Below are 26,582 nucleotides of genomic sequence, written 5' to 3'. Positions count from 1 at the left end.
TGCTACTTTTTTGTGGAGGTCATACACACCTCGGTGATTCCTGTGTGATGCTCCCACTGATCGCAACTGTCACCTCTAGGAGCATGTTCTCAGGACTTGGATGCTCAGACAGATCTAAGGCGTGCATTTGAACGAAGGTCTAGCAGGATCCAAGACTGTATGCAAGCAGATGGCGCATTTGCTACCAGGCTTAACCAGCGGCTGAACTATGTACTGCTAATGCAGTCTTGTCACAGATCAACTGCAAAACTGCGCATGAGCCCTTGGCTGGATTAGCTGACCTACCCACATTTCTTAGATGCACAGAACACAACTGCTGCTTATAGTATTTCAAACACAATAGTAAGAAATTCAATGATTCCTAGCTCTTGGCCCTTCCCAAAATCATTTTAAACACTCAACTGTCCAACCATGTATAAAATGGCCTTGAGGCTGCAAAACAATTGATGACATGTAAGTCATATGAGTAAACAGTATTGAATGTGATCCTTTAATGGCCTGGAGTTTTCTGAATAAGATACGCCACTATTCAAATAAGGTGGAAAGCACACTTCTAGGTTGGAAATATCCAAAACACATTTTCTAACTTGTACCCAGTGTAAATAGTGCACTAAAAAAACAGATTTTCACACACAAACTGTGAAAATCAGACATGCTGGAGCTTCTTTGCATTAAACAAAACAACATAAACCTGGAAAGTGTGACTCTCCAGTGAAAGTAAATTAGGATAATACCAGAAATAATAAAAATATATTTTACAAACTATAAAAATGTCAACCCATGATCCATGCTGTGGCTTTGGATATGAAAGAGAAAATGAAGGGCCTCCACGTAAGGGCAGAATTCAGGGTCTAAGTTTCACCTCAGCACTGACAGTATGCAAATCGAAGTAATTAACCAGGTCTCATTATCAAGGTTCACTTTAATTTATAGTCTCACTTTCACTTTTTCTCTGAATCTGTTGAAGATAAAGATCAAAAAGGAGAACAAGCTGGAAGACCCCCGCCTTTTATCCACAATCCGCTTTTCAGTAAAATTCAGACGGGACAGAAGTGCCAGAGCTGATGACACCCACTCCAAGACAGCCCAAGGCTCCACTGACTCAGTCTAAGGACATATAATCTAACCCCAGTTCCTCCCCGAATACAGTATAATCCATCACCAGTTCATTTTGCAGCATAAAATAGAGTATGATACCTCCTCAACAAGATACCTGAATCTTTTCATTTCAGCTCTCACTCTTTCAATTAGAGCCAGTAACTACAGTACATGGAGAAAATAAACCTCTCAACAGTTTTATTTGGGCTTTGATGACAGAGCGCTTGATGTCATGATGTGCTGGGCTACTTTTTGCTTAATAAAGTGTAACTTGGTTATGTGAATCATTTTAACAGGTTCTTTTTACAAAATTGCTTCAGCAAATACTATTTGCCTACACAATGTCCGCGACTAAGACCACCACATTGGGCATTGCATGGGAAAGCCACCAGCATGATGCACTAGAAGTACGCATAACAGAACTGGTAAGTTCTCACTATGGCACTGTACTCATTCAACACAAAGAGGCAGTATCTCTGCAGCCTCTACACTACTGTTTATCCTTTCTCACCTCATTACTGCTTTCCAAATAAACACATTGTAAGTTTTGCAAGTCTACACCTAACTCACTTTGCTGCTTCCAAAGGCAATTTCTCACTATTGACACCTGCTACAGAAAGCAAGCACAGAGCTGCTGCTTGGCAAAGCCTGGGATGGGCACCAGAATATCTGCAGCCGCCATACTTCCAAGTTAAAATTTTCCTTCTGCTCTATCTTTTCTACTAAAAAAGAAATGGCCAAAGCCAAATGCACAAGCTCAGAGCCTTTCCATCAGGGAAGAAATAAATCCTAGCTCATTCACTTGATTAAACTCCATGTGATTCTCCCTTTGCAATCTTGGTGGCGATACCTGGAATGAAATTTTTTCTTAATTTGGTTCAAATCCACAGGAAACCTGAAGCAGATCTCTAGAAATCATCCTTGACTGGTTCTGGAAGCCACTGTTTACCATCATACATGTTGAAATACATGCTGAAAAGGGGCTTTTGCTGGTCAGTTCTTGCTCTTTGAGTTACTTGATTCTATCCATTACTTCTACAGCACAGAAGGGCACAAAAAAATTACCAGAGAGAAACATTGCAGCCTTTAATGTCAATGATCATCAAGCAAGTAGAGATTTTGCACACAGCAATCTGTGTTTTCAAGTTCAAACGTTCCAGTTCTTATTTGGAATGATTACAGGCTTGTTTATTATGCAATTATTTGCTCTGTTAGCCATCGAAAATTTGGGCTTTTCTCAGCCATTACAGCCAGCACTTCCCTTAAAAGAAACGGCAACGCTGCCTATGTAAGTAACACAGAAATTCTCTCTTAAAGCGGGTGGCATTGGCACACATTCACACACTCAGAACCTGTTCAATGTCTTCAGAAACAGCCAGTGTGAATCTCTGGACACACTCTCCTTTCAAGCAAGGCAGTGCTACCATGACATTTAATATCCTTCAACCTTTGCTAAAGGCTCGCCAACCCCTTGACCTCTGTCCACTCTTCTCTAACCTCTGGACAGTTCAATCACGCACCAGACAGTTACTTTCAGCACAGTAAGCCTGGTTTATACCTTTCTTTTCTCTAAAACACAGGCATCCGACCATCTTTTTCACACCTGAACCTTTTATGCTTCCCTGAATTTTTAACGCTTGTTTTTCAGCTAGGCTCTGCCGTGTGACCACAAAGCTCATCCAGTGATCCCTACCTTGCGCTCCCCATGCAGATAAGCAACATAGCTCCAGGATTTCAGCCTCACTCCACCATCCAGCACATCAGTGACACCCAGGCAGCCTGTGCTGAAAAAGAATTAGCCGTGACCCCAAAAGTGCCTCTCCTAGGAGAGCTTTAAATGGGAAGAGACCTAGCCCTTTAGCAGTTATCACTGAATCATGGTCATGACAGGTCCTTTTCACTGTGACCTGCTATGAAATGGCATAGTCTCATCACCTGGAGTCTCTCACATCTGAATTCTGAGCATCCAGCTTTCAGGTTTGGAGTGATTTATGGAAGGAAACATCCCTAGCTCCCTTCTTTCCTTCCTGAACATGTGCTCAAAAACGTGAAAGGCCAGAGCCAGACATGCTATTGAGAAGCCCTGAATTCAATCCATGGTTTGTAAAAGAAAGCCTTTATACCATTATGTACGAAAACAAAAGAAAAAAACACTTGAAAGTATTCCTTCGCTTTCCTTGTGCAGAGAAAGTAACTCACTTTGTCTTCAGTCTCTATTCAATCCTGTCAGATAGGCACTTTCTGAAAACACAGCCACCCCATACCACACATGAACTACTGGCAGAATAGGCTGTATTTACAAAAGGAAAAACAAAGAGAAAACTTACTCCTGTTTTTCAGTGGGTTTAGAAAGCAGACAGGCATTTTAGTTTGCAGACTCAGGTTTAAACCTGGATATTCAGACAGAAGTACAGCCCTAAAATTGGAGAGACACTTGTGCAGCTGGCTGCTGGATGAATGTGAAGAAAGGAGAACACTCAAACCCAAAGTCTGCTCCTCTGGAAACAAATCATTTATTATTTCTTTGCAAACTAACCTCCAAATGGGTTCTGGCTGGCACGTTAAGCAGCACAACCTGCATCTGCCAGCTCCAGTCAAATTAACACAGAGCCCCATGACAGTGACTAAGAGCAAGCATGGAAACTGGCCTGAATACAGAAGTGCTCACCGTTTTTAAAGAAAGGGATAATGAGTAATTTGTAGGAGTTAGTTGTCAAATTATTTTTTTTTTTTTTTGTATGCAAGCTAATAATAGGCTTAAGCCTGTAACTTGCACTTGGAATAATGATTAAAGTAGCAAGCTTCAGTGGCTTTTGTCTGTAAGGCTCTCAGCTGAACTTCTCTTACAGTCACAGCAAATCCTAAGAGGTATCTTGGAGTGGATATTATGAATCACCAGGTTTTTTAAAGCAAGAAGGGTAATGCAGATTGGCAACAACCTTATTTATTTTAAGAGCTAAAACCTGTCATGATGTAAAATCACTGCTGACCCATAGGAAGTCACCGGCATAGCCACAGATTAAAAGAAGCTCATAAAACACATCCAGTGATGTTACATCCTTAACTCTGAATGATCTTTTGCCATTTTAGATGATAGACTGTACTATAGTTTAAATCCCCTTACTTGAACAAATAATTTCTGAAAGTGCCTGAAAACATGAACATCTAAATCTTTTTCGTTACTAATACCGCTATATTACAAAGACAATGCAGCAGATTTATTAAAGTTAATGCAGAGCTATTTGTGAGTCTAAAATGGTGACCTACCTGGATCCATCTAAAAAAAGGAAATTAATTTTAATGGGTGATGCAGCCAGCCGAGGATGGGTCAGGCAGTAAAAATTAACACCCTTACAGAAAACAATGATCAAGTAATTTTCACTTTCATAAAACCTTGACTAACAAAGCATTGTCTGAACACCTAAACCATGCGGCAAAAGAGGCAAAAATTCAATCCTCAACCTAATTTAAGCCTTGTCCACACATCAAATTTGCATTATGGTAATAGGATTGGTTTAGAAAGAGCAACGAACAGTGAATACACTGAAATTATTTCATGAGATCTTTATAGCAAATTACCTTACACAGTACTCTTCCAGCAGTTCAGTGGCCAGGCAAGAGGTTTTTGCCTGTTTTAAAGACACTGGGGTTTAATGTCACTCATAAGTGAGGCTCATATTCTGTTGGAGCTATACAGGACTGGAGTGCCGCGTACTGGGACTCCCTATTAACCTCCATCTGTCTTTCACCCGTTTCTAGTACAGTGAACAGTCACAGGGACTAGCTGAGTTCTTTCAATGTTTTTTCCATAAACACGGTATTCAAAGCACACGGGAAAATGAAAACTTAGAGAGAAACAACTACAGACATTTTATGTAAAAAGAATCCTCTTCCAGAAGCAACAACCAGGCTTTGGACAAATTCTATCATCGGATTAACCTTTGGTTACTTTGCATAACCAAGTCTATTGGTCACAAAAAAATCAAAACCATCAGAAACAAAGTGTGAATCTTAGTGTGGATCTAAGTCATTACCTCTTTCAAAACACTTCTTCTAGTCAGTAAAATACCCACTGGCATTATAAATTGCTAAAGTGGAAAAAGGAGTCAGAAACAAAGGCACACAAATTTTACAGCGTTTTGTTTTGTTGCTGTTAAGTACAAACATTTTCAGCCTGCAACTGAAAGAATAATTTGTCAGAAGAAAATAGGAAGAAAACCAAATTGAGCCTCTGTTCTTTAAAGACATTTCATAACTTTTATATGTAATTCTTATATATAATAAACACATCTTAAACCATTGCAACAACTTCTCTACATAAGTCATTTTAACTAAGTGAAAAGATTAACTGTTAAGGCTTTGATAATTATGCAAACTGAAAAAATGCACAAAATCCCATCATGAATCTTTATGTTGACGTCTTTATTGCAGACTAAGAAATGAACCTCATTGTTTACATCTTACAAAGATACAAAACAGGTATGTGTTTATTTTAAGAGGTTGTGCCAAAAAGAAGTCCATCATTACAGCAGTAAGGAACCACTAACACTGCTTAGATTCTACTTTATTCACACCAGAAAGCAAAATGGGTATAAACTAACACCATCATTCAAGCACAGAGGTTACTTCAAGGATGTTCAACACAAGAAGTGCATGTTTTCATCAGAAACTCGTTCAGTAAAATGTATTCAGTCTGTCATAAGCTGAATCAAACCTGTGGCTGCTTGACATCGTTATGATCAAGTAACTGGCTTATTCCTGACTGCAACATTTTTCATCTCTATCTGAAAAACTAAAGCAAGCAAACCAGGTAGGTAACTCAGATCCTTGTTATAAATATGTATTTGTCTTTACTTATTCATGAGCTCACTGTTGTTTACCTTGCCATGCCTACCTTTTGTCCCAAAAGTCTCAAACACAGCTAGTCCAACCACACTGACTCCAGTGGGATTTCTTCCAGTTTGCTAATCCAACAGGGCTTGGACACTGTGGGGTCAAACAAAAACCACTCACGACTCAGAAAAAGACAACCTTGCTTATGCCTTTCCTCAGGAACACTGTCCACTTACTACAGGGGATGCTAAGTCAAAGGACATCCATATGAAATTCCAGTCTCCAAGTCTGGAACCATACGAAGCCAAACGTCTACAACTGGCCTTTGAAGGAAGATTGGTTTATGCAGGAAAAGAAGCAGAATGACTAAGTATTGGAAGCCTCACCACTTTGTCACTTGGCTACAAAAAACAAGGCCACAAGCAGCAACAAGCCTGCAGCAAGGATCATGGCAGCTTAAAACCTGCAGCCCCCCCATCTGCAGTGACTGTGTTCGTTAGAACATTCCTACCGCTGTCATCAGTAACACAATTTCACTCTGTCTCTAATCACATTTTCATTTTAAAATAACACATTTCCAATACTGCATTTCTATTTCTTCCTATTTTACATGGGATTTGCATTTCTTCGAAGCAACTGGCTTCTCTGGCTCACACACTTTGTTTGAGTCATACATTAAAACCTGCTCTGCTGTTAAAACAGCCGTTCCTTTTTAATAATATCCAACAAGAACCAGAAATGCAAATGCACCAAAATAAAAGGGGTAAGTTTGCATCAAATTTGATGCAGACATAAAATAACGAGCAAATGTAAATGCATCAAAAATTGGCACCGAAAGCCACTTTTCTTCCAAGTTCTAGCTCTTGTTTTGCCATACTTGATTGATTGCCTAGAAACTACAATAAATGAAGCTCTACGAATACAATACCTAAAAAAATTACTGCAGCATGGAACAGGTAATTTGCATTCTATATTTAGCACATATGCATATGCTAGTGCTGACATAAAAAGCTATTAGAAATGCCTAAAAGCATCTCAAAAAAGCTTTTGCAAGTAAGTTTTTCAGGGTAAACACAAGATGAAATATTAAATACTTGAAGTTTGTATTGTGGAGGGGCTTACATCTCAGGCTGTTCAGCACAGCTTATCCACAAGTGCACTATGGGTTTTATCTTAGCCAGCGGATGGAAATATCTTGAAGCTACCAGCTTTAGACAAATGCATAAACACTTATTTGTTTGTATTTAAGGAACAAATGGAGATATATTCCTCGACTGGTAGATTAAAGGTGCAAGACTAGAAGCTGTCTCTCCTCCCTCTAAAGCAGGGAATGCAAAACAACTTGCTAAAGGACAGAGTGGTCCACCTTGGCCTCCAATCGGGAGACTTGGAGACACACCATACATAACGCCATTGACTCCTTTGAGAACTCAAGCAGAGCTAGTCTCAAGGAGAAAAGACAACATAGAAAGAATCACGCCCCGCCTTTACCACCCAAGGAGACCTTTCGCTGTGCTTTTTGAAACCGGATTTGCCTAGCTCACATTGGCTTTTTTAGTCGTCAGCGTGCTTGTAGTAAGCGTGGGTAAAGCCCTTCCCAAATCTTCATTTGCGAAGTCAAGCCATGATGATGGTGATTGATGATGATGATGATGACTTCTAGAAGGAAAGCACCAAGCTTACACTACTAAGGAAGAAACTAAAACATAAATGTAATTAAGTCTACAGAGTACCTTTTTTGTCTAGTATGCACCTAAGATGGAATGGTACTGCATTTCCACAAACTTGGGAAGATACTTGCTTTCCATACCACACTTCTTTATTACCGCTGTACTAATTCCTTCAGCTGTGTCTCAGGCATTTCAGGAGAAAGCAGAGTAGCAGCACACCACTGTTTCGATGGCAGAATCCAGCAGAGCAAGCTGCCAACTCTGCAGCCTGGTCCCCTGCCATGCCTTGGAGGGCATGAATTAAAGCAGCATCTCACCAGCAAACACAAATGGAGTCCCCAGCTACAGTAAGTCTCCCCACAGAGGCAGAGCACCAGCAAACCATGCAGCAGAAGCACTACAGACACCCCACCAACAGGGAAGATTTCCTGAAGTGCCTAATGTTTTACGAGATCAAGCACCAGAGCAAATCAATAAGGCCTGCCTTCCCAAGACATTCATAAAATTAAACCTAATATGGTGTCAAGTACATAAAGAAAACAATCAGGAGAGGAAAAACAAAAACTCAAACGTTTTCCCCCCATCTCTCAAACGACAATAATCCAAGAGACTGCACAGAACAGACATGCTATAAGCTGAATTTAGGCAGACACTGTTGAGATTTAGGACGATGCAATTCTTTCAGTAAAACCTTCAACAAAAATGTATTGATGCCTTTTTCTCATTAGGTAACCAACTTGCATTGCTACTAGCTAGCCACACAGTTCAGAAAACTTTGCTTCACATTTCAATTTCATACATCCTGCCAAAATGTATTTGAAGTGTAGGTGTAAGGAGACAAAAATACAGCCTTTTCATTTCTAAAAAGAAAAAAAAAGATGAAACAGGAAAAACATTACTTCAACTGTGGAACATAATTAATCAATCAGGTTCTAAAAATGGTGAAGGAATGCAATATGATCAATTCTCCACAGAAATCAATCTTGCTTTATAAGAAAATCATTGCCAGATTTGCTCTTCCCATTTGCCTTCAGATTTGCTACCAGCTACGGCTGCTAATACTAATGAAATGAGGAGGAGAAAGAAACATTATCACCTTACCACTTTTTGTGGAAGAAGTAATACACAACATCAGTGAATGTCCTCTCAACAAAACCCCAAGGAGCTTCCAATGCTTTATCAGCCTAGTTTGAGTATCCCATTGGCACTGCAAGTTTACCAACCAAGTGCACATGGGTATGCACCTGAACCACAACAGTCCTTTCAGCAGTGCAGATGACCATGCTTTTGTCAGGGTGGTTTTGATACGAAGCGGTGATCTGGGATTCCTCTTGTGCTACCAAGCAGACAGCATAGATACCGTCAAGTACTTTTTTGGACTAGTACAGACAGCTTTATAAGGGCAGTAAGTAGAAATACTTGAGGTTTTGTGAGCACTGTCTGATTTAGAGTAACTGAAACTATCTCACTGTATCTACAGAAGAGGCAAAGCAACTGAAATAACCTTGGTTCCATTAACCCAACCATTTGGATTATATGATTCGGAAACTGTGCTTTTTCAGGCTTTTGATTTCTGCAAACTGGAAAGGTTTATGACAGTAACACACATCATGATACAGATCTTAACAACCTGACAAAGAAATGCGCAGTTGATGTTTCCCACATCCTACTTCAATCACTTTGCCTTCATTTAGAACATGTGGATGTGAATATATGAGCACCTGAGAAGTATAGACAAGAAGTATGCACATGTAGTGACAGGACAAAGGCAAATGGCTTTAAACTGAAAGAGGGTAGATTTAGGTTAGATATTAGGAAGAAATTCTTCACTCTGAGGGTGCTGAGGCACTGGCACAGGTTGCCCGGAGAAGCTGTAGATGCCCCATCCCTGGCAGTGTTCAAGGCCAAGTTGGACAGGCTTTGAGCAACCTGGTCTAGTGGAAGGTGTCCCTATCTACCCAAACCATTCTATGATTCTGTGATCTTCCCACTGACAGATAAAGCTTAAATTTAAGATTTTCATACAGAGTTTCTTACTGCACCATGATCCTGAATAAACATTTCTTAGAGCATTCTGCTACGAACTTCACAAAGTATCATAAATAGTTAACCAACAAGCTACTTATCCAATTTTTACCACTACAATATCCAAGTAGGCATTAGTAGAATCTCCACTTGCAATATTGTATCAAGCTAGTAAATGGAAAAAAATACCACAAACAAAACAAGCCCTACTTCTGAAGAAGTCTATGGTGCAGGCAACAACTGAAAACACGTTTATGAAGACTCTCTATCCATGTACCTTTCCAGGAATGTAATTCTTCTATGAAATATGTGATTCCAGTTTATGCTCTACATTTAGTGAGGATGCCATCTTCAGAAAGAAATGGCAGCTTTGGTAAGATACAGCAAGAGAAATCCAAGAGCTCATTCTGCCTCTGTTTTGACCTCTTTAGAGTTCCTAAGATACAGCGCAGTTTGTCTTTCTGAAGCTGAAGCCATGAACATTTTCCATAGGGAAAAAAAAAAAAGGCAAGAAAAAAAATGTAGCATGTATTTAATGACTAATTAAGGCAACAACGTGAAAGAATTTGCACACCTCATTGGGCTGAGGACATTTTACAGAATAATCCCTGAAAGTTCTATCTGGAACCATTACAGAATTGTATTATCCTTTTAGAAAGCCTGTAACTGGGAATCTACGTGCAACTGGTAATGGCTTTAATGCCTATTCATAAATAATGCTCCTACAGTTTTTCCTAACTACTACACATTATGCTACAAGGAAATCCCGTTTTCCGAATGATTTGGGTAAAGGCATTGAACATCCATCCTTTGGTAGCATTTGTATCAGCAAAAATGGTAGGTAACAGCATACGCAACAGTTCCTCACTGATGTTAGGGGGAAAAAAAGAAAAGATTACAGACCCAAGTTATTATTACAGTCTCCTAGTTTAGAAAAGGGAACTATTTCAGAGTTGCAGACTGGTGAAACAGCCATACCACCCTTATTATTAGCTACATGTACAGATTTGGCTTGGAATATTTCCATTTTCTCCGGTGACACTCAGACTGCCAGAGACTGACCCCACATTAGCACAGCTGTTGTTGCTGGGAATTACAGGACTACACCAGTTCTAAGGAGTACTATCCAAATTACATTAAGACTTTACATTTTTCTCCTGGTTTAATATTCACTCAGATAAGAAGAGAGTGGACTGAATTTTCAAATACAACATTAGTAAAGGACATTAGTAAACTTTAGTAAGACAACACCACTGAGCTGCAGGCACTGAAATTCTACACACATACTAATAGCACCATATGTATCTGGAAAAAGACTATATGTTCTCAAGCCTTCTCCTCCTGTTCTGCATGAAATCAAAATATCGATGGAATACTAAACTTCGTAGTTAGCTTATTTTAAGACAAGTGCATTCAAGGTCTAAACTTACGTTTCAAGTAAGATAATTTGGAGGCAGAAAACTAGAAGTGCATACTAGCCTAATTCATCACTATGCAATGTACAGAAGAAGTTAATAAAAGGAGGCAAACTAACTGCTCTGCAAGCCTGTTCTTTGCCCTTTTTATTCCAGCATGCCCACCTTCTCTATATTGCCCATTGTGCAGTATTTTACTCCTGAATACATTAGGGCAGACTGGGAATTCATCAAGCCACAGACCAGAACTCCAAAACTATCAAGGCAGTGCAATCCTTCAGTGCCAGCTGAAGAGTGGAGGAAAGTGAATGCAGAAGGTACAGAGCATCACCACCTGCTACTTTTATAGTACACCTTCAGAGAGACAGACCAAACAGCTCTTGGAAGTAAGAGCTGCAGACAACTCAAGCAGGGAATTAAGATGCTAATACGGGAGGAGTGAGGCATCTTTGTGTCCCCACGACTGCAGAAACCAGCTGGAATTTCAGAAACACTACTCTGTTTAATCAGTAACAAACAAACATTATTTATTATTCAATTAATATAGAACACTACCTGTGGGGTAAGATAAAACACAAGTAATCAGTATATAGGATTTCTGCGTTTCTTTTTAGGTCACATGTAAAGGCAACTTTGTCTTATAAATGACCCAGTTGCATGTGAGGGTCAATAGCTGCTGTTCTACACCCAGCGGCAGGGGTCAAACACCCACAAATGACGTGCTGTCAGGCTTACAGACCTCCAGACATTTCTCTTTTGATTTGTGCATCAGGCGATGTCTATCAGGGAAGCAGACACCAGCATTTCCCTACAACAGAAGGTCCCATGCAGGTAACAGTGCTATGGGAAGTCGGCCAGGTAAACAGGTGCTTATTTCTTAACTATACTATACAATATTTTGCAGGAGATACTCTACTGGTTACCAGGTTTGTTATGTTCAAGTGTCATACTCTTTGTACTCACACAGTAGTCGTTTGTCAGCTTGACTGCACAAGCAGCAAAGCTGTTAACTAAATTAAGAACTTGTAAAACAGGACAAAAAGCAATGGGAAGAGCACAAGAAGAGAGTAATTTTACCATCTTTAAATTACAAATGCATCTTGTGGTTTTTCACCACAAACAAAAATTAAATTCAGCCTAGAATCTACCTGGTATTTATTGACTGATTTCTTGATTTATTGACAAAAGGTGTTGTGCTTAAACAAACTGAGTATACTTTCACAGTCACCAGCGATACAGGGCGATACAGCTGTAGGGTGGTACCTTCAAGACACTGGTCTCAAACTTTAGATATAAATTCTGCTGAAGTTGTTAAGTTTCATCAACAGTCCACAGTACCACCACACACAAACCCAAGGCCACAAATATGAGGCAATAGGGAATTGCAATATATTTTCTAAATATAAGGTGAAGGATTCTTATGGCAAGCTTAAAATTAACTAAAATAGTGCCAGTCTCACTTATTTGTAGAGAACAGCCTCTCAGGAAAAGAATTCACATTATGTCCTTTGCCCTTTCGTGCAGCTCAAACCTGGAGAAGGCTTCACCAATAACAACACTTCTAAGCATAGAAATGTAACTCCCAGAGCTTTCATTCTGTCAGATAATCAGTCAATATTAAATATTAACTGTTATCTCTGCAAGAAGTGCTAAAGAGTAAACTAGTAACTCAGGTTCAGCGCAACAATAATAAAAGGACAGAGCAGTAATCGCAATGCCTGATTTTTCCTTACAGTACAGACACGAAAGCTGAGACTCACAAAGAGTTAGGAGGACAAATAAGCTTCACAATAGATAAGATACTCCCTTGCATTCAGTGAATAACTGACACATTTCCTATCCAAGATCCCCGTATACCAAGATCTTCCTCTCTTACCAATGCACAAGTCACACCAACACTGCAAACACCTGACAACACTGCCAAGGGTCAGAGGGGTACCTCATTCCCACTCTGCACACAAGGAACTCGATGTCAGAGCTGCCTGCAACAGAAACACAACCTGAGGCTTTTGCAGCCCAAGCTAATTTATGGAAGATCCCTCTTTGTTAAGGAGACCTGTTACAATAGTACACAAAGTTTCCTGCATCATGGTGTCTGAGGGTTAGGATCTCTATGAAATACCGATGTACAGATCAGTTTGCAACTCAACCCCTTTGCCAGGACAGATTTGTTTTCTAGTCGACATCAATTAACCCAGATAAATATCGGGCAGGGGAGACAAGGGGGGCAGGATAAAAAGAAGACAAAATACCCTCAAGCACTTTCTTCTGGGATCAAGTCTTACAAAGCGAAAACATAGGAAGCACCAGAGCGTGACAGCATCAGAGGGAAGGAGGCCAAAACATTAGCCATGGCATACTGATTTAGGAAGAAGGTTATGATAATTGCTTTTATACAGATACTTTAGCATAATACTATCTGAGATTAATGACTAGAAATAAGATTTTACAGTATCAATTCTACCTGTTGCTCCGCTATGGCTCAAATACACATTTAGAAGCAGCTGCCTCCAAACATAGCAAGCACCAAGGGGAAAAAGGACCCCTGCAGTCCTAAACCTGCCAGAAACTAGATGCAGATGGAAAATTGATCTTCTGTCCTTCAAGCATTTGACTAAAGGCAGAAACTGACTTCCTGAAAGTTATTAATTAAACTTACTAAGCAAAAATTAATCCTGTGCGTGTGGCTATCACATTATCTTTCATTATTCAGAAGACTGAAATCACCCTGTTCTAACTCACTTCGCCTTCATTTCCTCAGCCCTGGAAGAGGGAGTACTGAAGTGCTACCCACAACAGGCTAAGCCATTAACAGTGGCATCAGTTATTGCTACTATTCTTGCTTCTGGGTTAATTCCTCTCAAACCTAAGGTCCAGCTTTCTTAAAAGCAGCCATTCATTCGATAAGTTCAGACAAAGCAAAAGGGAACTTATTCATGAGGTAGATACAAATGAAGCACAGACCAGCATTTGGACCACATCATCTGTAGTGAATGAAGTAACAGAAGGAGCTTCAAAAATAGGAGCACAGCAGACGACTGCTAAGGACTCATCCTGGCAGCAGTTGTGTAAGAAAATGCCAAGCACAGCTTGCTACCTTCACCTCAAATGCAGCTGGGCAGCTGCTGCTGCAGAGGGAAGAGTCTGTGGCTGAGCACCGAGAAGGTTTGGACTGGAGCTGCTGCTCCTTCCCCAGCAAGTCCTCCTTCCCCAGCAAGAGGTGCTCACAGCCCATGACATCTGTATGGTGCAGAAGGATGCGAAGGTCGCCACTAGGTTCAAAGAGGAAAAAATGGCCAAAATTTTTAGAGATGAAAATTGTAACGAGTCTATCCTACACTACCTACGAAAATGTCCTCAGGTACCTTGAGAAACACTAGTTTAAAACCACCACAGAAACAAGAATATGCACACTGCAGGAACTGCTTTATATAGCCTTGCATGGCTTTCCTTGCGTTGGTAGAGGCGGTTGTTAATATCTCACCTCTCAAGGAGATAATTACACCCATTACAACCAGCCACTGAAAATTATTCACTTGCTTGGGCATAAGAAAGACAAGTTGGTATTACAATTTCTGTATAAAGAACCTTCTCCCTGACATTTCTAAGTGACCAAAGACTCCACAGACTCAGCTCTGCTCCATATTTCACGAGGAACAAAGTATCTGAGAACAGATCTTCACATGCTCCCCATTTGTTCATACATAGCTTCACACATGCACCCTACAAATGATAGCCAGTCATTTGTGCTTGCAAACACATTTCTTTTCTGCTGGCACAAGCAGGGTACACGCAGCTACCTTGTTTGTGCATTGGTGAGCGTACAGAAAATTTAACACCATAAAAACATATCCCTCAGATTAGAAAATAGACTGCAACAAAGCAAGGATTGAATTGGCCGATTATCCCAATATGTGGTTTTAATTACCTCTAACTCATGGCAGTCTGTTCATTTGCATCTTTCAGATGAGACCTTAAGTATCCATAGCCTGTGTGCCTGCCTTGGACAAAGAAGTTAGCTTGGGGCTTTTTGGAAAAAAACCAGATTCCTGCCTCGTCGTCCTTGGCTGCTACAGTCCTCTGAGGTGGCTGCAGTTCAGCAAAGCAGTAGGCTTGCAGCCTGGGAATTAGGATGGAAATTGTTACATGAATGCAAATATTGTTCTAGGTCCTTTGTTAAAGTAGTAGCAAAAAAATCACAGAATCCTACGAAAAAGCACCTGTCTATTCACCTTAAAGCCCTTAAAAATTAAATGGGGTTCTAATTAAAGGCCAGTAAGTCATCAAGATAAAGGAAAACCTCACAAGAGTAGACCAAAAGACCTCATTTAAGATTAAATAGATCAAATTACTAAATTACCATTCAAAACAAAGTTATCTAAACAGAAACCAAAGGAGTAAAGGGAAGACAGTAGAACTTAAAATGAGTGAATGGACAGAAAAGCAGAGAAAATGGAAGACGCTAGCCACAGGAGCTGATCAGAGTTCATTATTGACTGAAATCCTCCCAGCTTGTTTTAACAAAAATGCATAATTACAGCCTGAATGTGTCTGGCTCTTTGTAGTGCATCCAGAGAGGATCCATCTTCTGTCCTCACCTCCTTTTTACACAGCAGCCACAATCTGGCCCTTCAGATCTGACTACAGCAAAACAACTATCAATCTTTAAGGTAAATGGCAGCTTCAAATCATGTCTCATGCCATCTTCCTACTTCAAATACAACAAACAGTCCTTTAGTTATGCCACGCTTATAAAGGACACCAATTCTGAAGCACCAGGTTTAAATGTTAAACGTCAAACATTACATCATTGTTTTTAAGCCGCAGCTTACAGCCAAACCACAGTATGGAACCTGACAGTGTATCTGAAATGCTGTAATTTTAACTAAGTTGTCACTTCATACTACAGCTAATCAGCTTCCTCAAACACATCCCAACTACCTACTGCATTTGCGGAAGTCTGAATCCTTTGCCTTCACTTGTTCTTACAAGAACCCTTTCCCAAGCCACAAGTTTGAGGATGAGGACAGGTGCAAAGTAAGCCTATTACTTAAAGATAGGAAAATCACTTTTAACTACCAGTTTGCAGCCTCAGCTGCAGAAATACACAGGCCTGTAATTTTGATCTTTGCCTGAAGATCTGCTTGGCACTAGGGCAGTCTTCAGCAACAAGACTGTTCTAGACTGCAGGGTGGCAGGAGGTTGACAACTGCAGTGTTTCAAGCAGGCTGAGCAGAAAGCAGGCTGCAGCCCCAGGCCAGGTCACCCAGCAACCCCTGCAGAAAGCCACCATACCCAGGGAGGCAGAGGCAGCCCGTCCTTACAGGAGGCTGCACCTTTAAAAAAGTCTAAACCACCTGAAGATTGTCAGTGAAATCACCTCCATCCCTGTGGCAACAGATCTTAATTTCAGTCCTGAAGCCCAACTCTATTTCGCTCTTGCTGGGAGAAGGATTTCTGCATAATAATGGAGAACTCAAACTGGTTGGTCACACACCAGGAGAGATAACACTGGAGAAGGTTAAAAAAAATGGGCACAAACCACAATGAACAGTCTAAATAAATCATGGCAGTTTCATTAAGCGCTAGAAGCCAGTTGGAGAATTCACAGTGTAAAAGCGGCAGTTGAAGTCATGGGCTCCAGGCTCATTTACTGTAACCAAAAAGGCTGTTTCGAAACAAACTGGCAAATACAGTGACCTGGCTGTTGTTCTGCCCTCACATGCTTATCATGTTTTGACTAAACGGTTGTTTTCAAGGATGAGCAAGTTCCCAGCACAACCTCATTAAACCCTCTGCCACCGTTTTCATGAAGAAAGTGCACAAATAATACATCCTATAAATTCCACTTCTCCGAGGCAAGTACACTTCAGAAACAGTTTCTTCATATTAAATATTGGCATAGCAGTTCTAATGGAATCAGTAGCCAAACATCGTAGTTAACATCTGGTGTTTTAACAACTATCTCTACTTCTACTGAACAGGTTATTTGATTTAATAGAGAGTTGTGAAATTCCAATAAATCTTGTGACTGGCATCCATCTCTCTCTACTTTATCCCATTTTAGGTTTCCTGTTTACTATAATTTTGCAGAAATGTAGCTTTAGTTTTCAAAAAATCAAAAGAGTGTTCAAACTTGAAAAACAATAAGATAATACACACCACAGTTTCAAGACAAGATAACAAGCACCTCCATTCACAACTGAAACTGACTATTCCTACCTACTCTGCAGGACACTTCCATAGCTAACCACCCACCCTCTCCTCGTTTTAAATATACTGCAGCTGGTCTCCAAGAGGTTCTAAATTAAGGCAGGAATGCAATACAACGTACATGTGCATGAATTCAGATCTCTCCACACCCACTGAAATGCATCTCCAAAGAAACAGAAGGACAATACAGCAAGGGATGGAGAAATCAGCACTTGCACTATGTGATACTAATCTTACAAAGCAACTGCCAAATGCATTTCAGGAGTTAACTAGTCTACCTCAACAACTTTAATCACCTTTGTTGAGAAAACTGGAATATTAAATAGTATGTGCTCTATTACAGCTTATGTTCTTTCACAGGGCAATAAGGCATTATGAAAATTCAAGAGAATACAAAGCTGGAGATTGCAAATTATGCTCATAAACGTATTTGTAAATAACATTACATGAAGTAAAGATAAGAAAATAATTACTTTAAAAGACTGTAGTCTCAGACAAAAAATGGAACAACTCTCAGAAACACACAATATTTACCTTAGAGTACCTTTGCATGTTGGAAGTTAGAATCAGATCAATGTGTGTGTACTCCACTGAAGGCCAAACCCAGCACCGACATCCAGTTTCTCTACTGCTTGTGTGCTCTGGTTTTTATTACTTAATTCAAAGAGTAAAACAAAGCTTCCTGAAACAAAGTAAACCTCCTGTGCACCTCCTGTGGATACTTTCACATACAAATAGAAGGCTCTGTGTTTCTCACACTTCCATTCCAACCAGACACACAACACAGACCAGTACGTGATGGAAGATGGAGCGAAGTATTTTACTAGCCACTTACCAACTGGCCACATATATTAACCTCACAGCCTGAGCCCATGATCCCATTTACCTCCCCCAGATGGTAACCTGCCTTTTCACTTCTGTCTAGCACTCTCTGTAAGCTTCTGTTTATCTTCCCTTAATCTTCCTCTTGCTGTTAACATGCCCCCGGTTTCACCAGTAGCTTGTGATTCTGCGCTTGCGGCCAGTCACGGTTCAGCAAGGACTTCCCCCCTCAGACACTCCTACAGCTCACCCTATCCCTTCATTGCTTTGACACGCGCTCTGCGGAGCCATACTGCCAACTGGATCAAGACCTCATCCAGACACAAAACATCCCTGCAAAGTTTTCAAGCCAGATCAACTCCCTGGCACAGAGAGGTAGAAATAGCACAACAGCAAATGCCTGGGGAAAGGAAGCAGCAGGAATCACTGCAGGAAACACGCCTGCCATCAAACTGGAGCCTTAGGCTAGCCCCTCCCTTCTCCCACCCTCCCAGCATTCCTACCCTGACCATCACCCTCCACCTGGCAGCTCTCACCAGGAGTTCCTCATTCTCCATGGCCTATATAAGATTTGCTCAGCAGTGACATGTACAGGATATTTCAGTTTCAATTTCTGCTCCAAGAACTTATTTTGGACTGTTGCATCTCAAACACCAGATTTAAAGCTTTTAACTCATACATTTTCTTCATTAAAGAGATTAAGCGAAAGTAGATGGAGTCTGGATAGGCTTACTTGTGTGTTACTTGTACTAGCATATATCCAAATCATTGCTTATTTCTGTGCATATATAAACTGATGAAGGATGAGAAAAATTTAATCATTGTTAAAACAATTCTTATTAAGAAGTCAACTACTGAAAAATTCCCAACTTAAGAAGCCATCATACAGTCTTACTCAATATTTTGAGCTATATTGATAATACTTGGAGCTAAAATTAACTGGTATGTTACTACGTATTTACAGAAAATAAAGGAACTAGAAATCTAGTAGTACCGGTTAGTCAAACTGCCAACAAAACTTCTTTGCTGCACAGCATAATCCACACGGTGATCCCAGAATACATTATAGAGCACTTTATTAACGAAACGAACTTTGCAGGTTTTATTTTATAAATAAAACCCTTCACCTGTAAGGCACTACAACATTACTTTTGGGGACAAGAGGGAAGAAAAAAGCCTCAATACCAACATCAGAGTCGAAATTGGTGTGCTGCTGAATTTGGGCAGAGTTTGGAGAGATCCCAGACACTAACAGCAAAGCCCCTTTTGTGAAACAGGATGACCAGGACCTCAGCTACAACTTCACTGGTTACACCCACATCCCAAATGCAAAGCTACCACGGATCACTGCTGTGCCACAACATGCAAGTAACGGGACCAATCAGACCTGGATGGAAATTCCAAAATCTCATTTTATTTGCCTTTTCCTGATGAAGTTACACAGAAAAATACAAATTCCATCCCAAACAGAGGGAGCAAGAACTCCACCAGGTTAAACCTGACCTCAGTCATACCACTGCCCTAACACATGCACTGGCCCAACATCTCTTACACCAGAATTTACAGCTGCAGAGTAAGAAAGCAAGAAATCAAGAGATCCTGGTGTCAAAAGGTGTCAAAAATACCTCGGCCTGCTCTGAGGTATTTTGAAGGTGTACGAATCTTTGCAACCATTACAACTCTTTATTTATTCACACATATAACATCAATTGAAATGGGGCCAGACCCCAGCAAGGCCTCTTCCAGAGAGAGGAAGCTGACAGTCTCCCAGTAGGTGCTTTCAAATATGTGGCTGCAGTCTATGGAAGCTGCTTTTATAACCTCTCCAGTCTCGTTCACGCTGCTTAATGACAAAACTGCGATGCTAAGAATTGCATAGGCCATGAATCATAGTGTGGTAGTCATTATTCACACACAAAATGCATGACATACTGATTCAACATGCTGAACAGAGTAGATCCCTGTCCTATAAGGTTAACTTATATTATTCATTTAAATTAAACTTTACCCTCAAGGCAGTGGGCTTGCATTCACATTTCTGATATTAACATAGGCCCTGGTTTCAACTGCCATTGAAATCAGTGGAAAGACTCAGAAATGCTTCCAAAGGCTTTTGATTGAGCTCATGTAACACAGGATCCCATCTGAGCCTACTCATCACCTACCACAGTCTCAGGGGAAAGAAAGCAGAAAGAAGGAACTACAAAGGACTTCAATTATATAGCATGGCTTCAGGCCCCAGCAACTAGTCATCCAAGCTATAGGACACTGAGTATTCGACCTTTCCTTTGTTGAAGAAGTATGTATTTCTGCAATCCTTACTTGGAATTACTAAGTACAGAAAGGGTACTGCCATCTCATTTCAGGCACTTTGGCACAAAATACTAAAACACTTAGACAAATTCATACCTCCCACCATACAACTCTAATTCCGCTTTCAAAGTTCACCTTCACAGAAGCTGTGTAAATCTCATGTCTCCCAAAAGTCAGTGATGCCTGGCAACATCACAGGATCTTGTCCCAAAATCACTAAAATGCATATGAAAATTCTACCAATACTCTACTTAACTGAGATTCAATTTATTCTATGGGATAAACTGCAGTATCTTCAGAGTTAATATAAGTAACATTGTTGCACTCTCACTTGAAAGAAGTCTAAACATCAAAGTGGAAGGTACCATCCTAGCTACATATTTTGTCGCTAAAATTATCTAATCCTCCTACAGTAGTATCACCCTGAGACCTCAACTGACACGCTGCATTCTGTACCTTCTGCAGCTAAAGGAAGGCAGATCAGAAAATAACAAAACATGAAAATTGTGTTGCTAGGATAAGACGTCATGGAAACCAAATGCAGTGCACTTCCATAGTGTGACACTCTCTATGTGCCCTAGTACACGGGAATACTTAATTTTCTCCCAAGTTTGATCTTTTCCCTTTGGTGGATTTACATTCAATTTGTTTTCTCTTTTTATGTAGCTTGCCTGAGTTTAAATTTGGAATGTGCTAATCAAAAATTGTCTACACCACTCAGTAAGGATGGGGGGTGGTATGGAGCCAATTTGGGCAGATTTTCTTTGCTAGAGGCTAAATGTCACGTGAATTACTGCCTTTTATCCGATGCATCTCTCTCCCCTCATCCTGCAAGTTTCCGAAACGCCAAGGACACTCTGAAGGAGAACAAATGGAACTGAAAATTTAGCTCCTGAGCAGAGCCTCAGGGGGCTTTTCTATTGATGTCTCTGGAGAGCAGGGAGCTAAGGTGGGAGAAAGTTTCCAAGAGATAATTTTTCAGCCATGCATTTCAGGCCCAGCCTATGGTTTCCTTGCTTCAGTAAAAAAGATCATTAAAGGCTCACAAAACCTTTCAGTCTTTCAGAGATGGAATTCTCCCTGCACACTTGACATTACAGTATCACGGGTTTCTAAACAGTAAGCCACTGTTTGCTAGCTACATCAACAGAATATAAAAAAGGCACTTTGCCACTTTGTAAGAGTACATCCCCATTATGAAGCCACACATGCAGTATGAAGTATTTTCAGGATGCTTGCCCATTTTGAAAGCAACCCACAAAATGAAGTTATAAGACCTCAGAATACCTGAGCACAGTGTCCAAAACTTCATGCTGCCACTTAACAGCGAGGGTACTATATTTTTAACATTAACTAAATACACATCATCACTGTAAAAGTGCAAAGAAGACACTGTCACAGCATTTCCCATACTGTGATCACTCTAATATTTCACTCTTGTCATAATACTACTAATAATAGCAGTGCCAGCACAAGTGATTGTGCTTGCTAGATTTTGGATGCAGGCACTTCATAATGTCAAAAAGATCACTATTCCTTCACTTGTTGCTATCTGATGAAGCTACCAAAGGCGTTATTACGATGTGACCTAAAGCATTCCTCTAAGAATTCAGGCTTTGGTAAGGAAAAAGAGGTTGCACTGTGTTAGAAACTGCGTATCTATACGGTTCCTTCTTATTAACGCATACTATTTCAGTGCCTTTCAAAACACGCTTTTTACTTTGCGAGAATACTGGGTAAAACTGTCCTTGTGCAGAACGCGTATCTTTTGAAAAACAAACAGATCTTCTGAACAGGACAAGATAAGATTTCGAAGAAGTATACCATAAGGATCAACAGATCTGCATGTGACTTTGGAAACAGGATAAGGTCTCAAGAGTCACAGGTTTGCAGCTTGCAGAGTCAAATGTATTGGGAGAGTAGGAAGTAGGACCTGAAAGGATTTTATCTAAGTCCTTCATTTGTCCTGACAGTATCTTATAATTGGTCTGAACATTTAGCAAGTTTCTTCAATATATTACTATGTATTTATATTGCTTAAATATATTCAAGAATGGCATATTCATGGTATCTTCTAATCAAGCTAATTTTGGGAAACATTCAAAACAGGAGTGGAAACAAATGAGCACACCATATGGAGTCAGAGCACACTATAAGACAACTACAGTCTACCCCAGAATACAAAAACTCCATCGGAGTTTGAGAGTTTCTCCTTTGAAATAATTTTCAGATACTATCACCACTTTAAACAGACAGATGACTGCAAGCTTGGAAATTTGCTCTCAGAATTTCAGCATTTCTGCAGCATCCAAGAGCTAGAAAGGGCATTCTCTGATCTGGTTAATATGGAAATAAGGGCACAGAAAGTGCTTTCCTTAATGAAAAATAGTTATCTCTATCAAAATTATTTTTGATATATTGTACTCTCAATGAGAGTTGAACAATTTTCTCAACAAAATCATATTTTAGCTCTTTAATCTGAAACGGAGAAAACCCTCTACTTTAACAGATACTGCAGAATCTTCCTTCTGATGACTGCTCACTTACAGGCATGGAAGTAGTTTGCCCACACTTTCAATCTACTACCCTCACACAGATTACTGCTCATCTCCTGGGGGAGATCTCCAACTAACATCAAACGAAGGCAGGACAGCTGATGTGAAAGATATGCAGGCATCTAACTTCAGTGTGGAAGGTCAGTCAAGAAAAAAGGGTACCCTTACTGGCACACGCTGGGAAGAAAAACCCTCCAGGATACGCAGTAAGCGTGAAGCAGCATTTAATTTCTTACCAAATGATGCCCAGAGAGATTTCTAACCAGTTTTTTCATTCTTCACAGCTGTGGCCTGGGTCTGCTGCTAAGAGCCTTCCCAACACCTAACCAATGGTGATCCTCTGCAGGCTGCCAGAGGAAAATAAGAGGACTGTGGGCCAAGGAGGGATGTTAGCTGACTACCAGCGCTAGCCAAATTCTGTGAAAATGGCTACAACGGAAGGAGCCAGGTGGGTTTTGCGTCCCAAAAGCGTGATGCCTGGAAGAGAGCTTGTGAGCTGCAGTGATGCATCAGTAGAGAAACTGGCAACCAACAAACACTCCCAGCACCAGGTTCAATCAAGGAAATCATTCGCTGATTTTGGTTTCTATTACTCACCACAGCACTCCTCTGTTGTCTGCCCATTTGCTCTGGAAGCCTTCGGAGCATGGGTTATATACTTGTGCAACCCTTGCACAACAGGACCCTGATCGCAGCTGCTCTCCACACCTTACCATTGCAATGAGGAATCAGTCTTTGTCAAGTTCACCAACAATAATGAAGCAATAAGAAGAGAGCAAGAATGCTCTGACGTTAGGATTAGTTGATTTGTTAAGTGGCAATAGCAGACCCCTGTTACCAGCAAGGTTACAGAGTGTTTCTTAAACAACTTTTCTTTGTTTAAAGCTTTGTTTCTTGCATGTGAAACCAACAAATAAAAAAAGGCCATAAAAAACTGCTCAAGACATTAACTCTTTGCTCCCCTGCTGCTTTTAAAAGCAATACAAGCTATAAACTACCTTATAAACATATCTTAAGTTTCCCATGACAACCTCAGTGTTGAGGGAAACTTTGCACAATGTAATAACAGTAGTTTCTCATTCCCATTTTGACTGTGGATCCAGTTTTAGTCTCAAGCAGAGCCTATTTCCACAAGACTGCTTTTTCATTAGGTCTCTGCTCCAATTATCTTAATATGACTCATTTGATATTGTTTATACTTATCGTACAATATTGTGTTGTATTTTGTATGTGAAATACTGCTCTATGCAATACAGCATTTCCATTTACTTTTGCAATTATAGATAGAAAATACTATCAGCCTACAATACTATCCTGAAGCAGCGTACCTCCTAAATAAACAGTGTAACAGATACAAGTTTATGGCGTGTTAATTATAAATTTACCTTTAATTTTACTTAATGCTCCCTTTCTCTCTACAAAAGATTCTACACTAGTAATTAATCGACCGTATGTATTTATGCAGCACACACGCGCATTATACCCACCACCACTTCAAAGATTACTGCTAAAAACCCACGATATTAAAAAAAGTAGTCCAACTCCATATAAAATGGAAGAGCTATATAATATTTAACAAACAGTAAGATCACAAACCTCCACCTGGCCAAAAAACATGTTAGAACAAAAAGCAACAGCTGGAACTTCTACTTTGGAGTTCTGGTTTGCCTTTTTTTTTTTTTGTTTTCCACATAGACCTATTTAGCACTTTCCAAAATCACCATAACAGGAATTTTTAAGACAAATAACATCATCAAACACACACAGCTTAACTACTTGTATTATGTATTTCAAGTGCTTTTATTGTACCTTTCTGCATCATTTCATTCACATCAGACAATCTGCCTACTAATAGCCACTTGTTAGGAGTTGTTAAGCTGCTTATCAGCCAGGACACAAGCTACCCGCTGATAAGAGCTCCAGTCCTCTCTTACAGAGAGGGCCACACCAGCAACCAGGCAGCCAGTCCAGGGATGGGCAGATTATTATAAATCTAGGAATTTTAAGTGACAAAAGAAAAACGGATTTGCAAGCCTTGGTCTTCAACCTCAGTAACAGATGTTTACTGTAACTGATGCTTAGAGACTGAGATCTACAAAATGCCTGTAACAATGCTTCTTTAACTCTCCCCTGCAGTCCAAACCGGAGTAAAAATACAGAATGAGCAAGCAGAGAGAGACATACCAATGGTGTTAATGTATTCGTCCTCAAAAACAAATGCATTATAATTCTGTCTGTGTGATAAGGCAGCACAAGAAACATCTCTAGAATAATAATCCATTCAGTGATAGTCTCACATTGATATGCTTTTGTGATTCTGTTTTTTTAGTTGATTAAAAAATTGCTAATGGAAAAGTAACAACTTCCTCTGAGTGGCCAACTGTCAAAAATTTTTGACATTTTGTTAAATGAACATTCACTTTTTCTAGACTATTCAGTTGAGAGTTAGTAATACTCACGTTTTAGCATGAGAAAATGCTTCTGCATTTGAACCACACTTCTGCTGGATACATTTTGTTGCATACGCTGCCCTGCACGCCTCCCCGGCTGCTAGTGAGAAACGTCTGTGCAAGCAGCAGTAAACCTGACAAGGCTTGCATCAGTTGCTCTCTGCTGTTCCCCACCAAACCACTGGGATTAAACCCTGGCTCCACAGACATGGATGAAATCTTTGCCTTGACTTTGACCAAGTCAAGACTCACTCAGAAGGTTCAGCTGGGGAAAAAATGTGGTCTGTAACACTTGACTGGAAGGGAGGCAGAGTATATATATACATAATTCCATACTATTAGTGACTGAGCCTTGCACTCACCAAAAGCAAGATACTCCCAACAAGAGTAATGACAGAAAAATAGTTCAGTCTCCATTTCACAAACTTCGAAAGCTTCACACTGAGCTATCACCCAAAGAATGAGAAAAGAGCATCTCCACCATCTCCTAACTTACCCAGAGGTATACCTACGAATATGACAAGTGTACCTCTATCTTTGTTTCACACCGGACAAAACCAACATCTTCTTAAGCTTCTTCTTGATACGAGCTATTTACAATATTGGACACAATCACGTTTAAGTTTCTATTTCTCAGCTCATCAGACTGTAATATTTTTCCAGTAAGACTGAAAACAGACATTGATGTTCAATCTACACAGAAGTAGTTTGCATAAAAAGCACATCACTGCTATAATGTATGCAGGAAGTTACCATTTTTCTGCAATATGACTTTGTTACTGTCCAACAGAACTGGATTAAAAATAAAAATATAACCTAAAAATACAATCAAAATTCCCCCATGCATCTCTACTCTTCTGGCAAAATCAAAGAAAGTGAACTAGATGGAATATCTGAAGGTCAAATAGATTTTTTACAAAACAGTTTCAGCCAACATAGTCATAGAAGGCTTATAAAATCAATAACACATATAAAGCTGATTGCAACCTCATAAAAAGCCTCAAATCTTTAGCCTAGGTGACACAAATATAGCATTTCACACTGTAAGCAATTTCCGAGCAATTTAAGCCAGTTTACCTTTGCACTATGACGGGGGTTTTGCACCTCTATACTACCAGTAACTGCAGTGGTTATTTAGGATGCAGACAACTCCACAAGGCACTATCCAAGTTCAAGAACAGCAGCTCT

The 26,582-nt window shown here is 40.1% G+C and overlaps 1 protein-coding gene across 5 annotated transcripts in view; it reads right to left on the bottom strand.

Annotated features, from left to right (window-relative positions):
- Positions 1 to 26,582, bottom strand: part of DIP2C (disco interacting protein 2 homolog C) — a 320,749-nt gene that overhangs the window by 267,305 nt on the left and 26,862 nt on the right. The window contains exon 1 of one of the 5 annotated variants that reach the window (XM_065666776.1): positions 17,789 to 17,883. The exons of the other annotated variants lie outside the window; for them this stretch is intronic. The gene's annotated coding sequence lies outside the window, so the exon portion shown is untranslated. Of the gene's footprint in view, positions 1 to 17,788; positions 17,884 to 26,582 lie in introns of those variants that run through there. 5 annotated transcript variants of the gene reach the window in all.

Source organism: Lathamus discolor, chromosome 2 (genome assembly GCF_037157495.1).
Source record: "Lathamus discolor isolate bLatDis1 chromosome 2, bLatDis1.hap1, whole genome shotgun sequence".
In the NCBI taxonomy this organism is placed as follows: domain Eukaryota; kingdom Metazoa; phylum Chordata; class Aves; order Psittaciformes; family Psittacidae; genus Lathamus; species Lathamus discolor.
Note: the sequence above shows the minus strand (reverse complement) of the source record. Positions and strands in the feature narration are given on the sequence as shown.